Consider the following 1,876-nt stretch of genomic DNA (forward strand, 5'->3'; position numbering starts at 1 on the left):
ATCTCACTTAAGTGCCGACACAACTAGGGTTACACCATGTAAACCCTAATGTGCATGACTTTCCACATTCCTTAGGCTCCATGGGTTTTAACCTCCATGGAGTATCCATGGGTCACCACATGGGTTTAGCCCAACATAAAAAACTATGGATCATAATCCCACTTTATAAGAATGAATGATTTACACAATCAATCCCCATATATTTAATTAGTCTCTTTGATCACAAAATTAATTCCAAATTAATTCTTGATCAATACTAATCAAATAATGTGATTTCATATTAATATATTAGAACTTATAATATATTAATAAATCATAAATATCCTCTTCTCAAAAGTCCATCCTTACAAATTGTTCTGGTGCCATGCAACCCAAATGGATCATGCTACTCTCGGGTCAAGTACATACCAATTATAGTTATGGGCTTAGACACCTAATCCAACAGATTTAACAAGACCTTGACTTGTATCCTCCCCCAAAAGAAAGGAAAACTCAAAAATAGGGGGTATGAAGCTCACCTTGGGCTTGATCGGTTTTGAAGAGGAATGTAGAGGTGATTCTCGGCCTTAGCTTGCTATCTTGAAGAGATTTTTGAACCCAAGATGGTTTCTAGAAGCATATCATGAAAAGAGAGTGGGTTTTGAGGAGTAATCTTAGTATAAAATGTAAATGGAACATCTTAAGTTTGTTAGAAGCTTACCAAGTTAGGATCTTTGGTGAGGAACTCTTGAGCATACACTAACACTCACACGATTTTTAGGGAAGAAGAGAGAGTTTTCTTGGGTTCTTGAGAGAGAAAGTATGATAGAATGAAATTTATAAAAATGAGAGTGAAGTGAGAATGAGGGTGGTGGGTGCTTTAGCCGAGATAAGGAGAAGAGAAAGGAGATAGAGTGAGTTTTGCATGGAGGTTAAAAATTTGGTGCATGGAAGTATGCAATACAATTGCTTGGTTGTATGAAATACAATAATGAGGTGTCACAAGCATACATCTTTATTTTATCTCTTTTCTTTTTTTTTTTATTAGAAACCGAGAATAGGAGAGGGGAAAAGGAAACAAAGTTGTGGGCTTGGGTTTTAAGTGTAACCGAGAACCCCTAGGCCCAACAGGGTTTTCGGTTTTTAAAAAGCCCAAAATAAATGGTTCTCAGCCCAAAATGATCTATGGAGGGTATTGGCCTAATTAAGTTTTTAAAATAATTTATCATGGTCCAATAAGGCCCATTAAGAGTGTTTTAGCCCTAAAATAATGCTAAATGGAGTATTAGGCCCACTATGACCCAAGAAAGGTATTTACGGCCCAACAAGGCCCACTAAGGGTCTTATGGCCCAAAATACTATTGCTTAATGAATTTCAGTCCAACTAGGGCCCATATGTGGATTCTTGGCCCAAAAGAAGCAAGTTGAGGGGTTATTGGCCCATTAGGGCCCAATAAGAAGGTTTTGGTCCATTAGAAGGTTTGAACCGAGAATCCAAGGTCTAAACCCAAAGTTGAGTGAATGAAGCTTTTTGGATTAGGTTTAGGGCTTTTACGAGGAAGTTTCGACATGAGTTCAAGTTTTTGGATGTATAAACTGATATAACATTTGAAGTTTGGTTCGCATTTAAACACCTCGTTACATAGTTACACAAAGAACTATCTTGCACATGGATAGGAAACCTAGCCCTAAAATGCTAGTTGTGACAAGTTTGGGTTTAATTAATCTATTAATTCTCATTTTGAGTTTTTAAAATTTTGAATATTTTTGAACTAAAATTGGAATTTAATGTTGCTTTGGATGAAATGAGAAGCCTATACATGTTCTAGAGGACTAACCGAACATCCCGAAATGATTTTTAGGTTGGAAACTAAACGAAACAGCGAGTTGCCATGCC

The sequence above is a fragment of the Lactuca virosa genome, chromosome 6, assembly GCF_052849685.1.
Source record: "Lactuca virosa cultivar CGN04683 chromosome 6, Lactuca_virosa_CGN04683_v6, whole genome shotgun sequence".
Classification (NCBI taxonomy): Eukaryota; Viridiplantae; Streptophyta; class Magnoliopsida; order Asterales; family Asteraceae; genus Lactuca; species Lactuca virosa.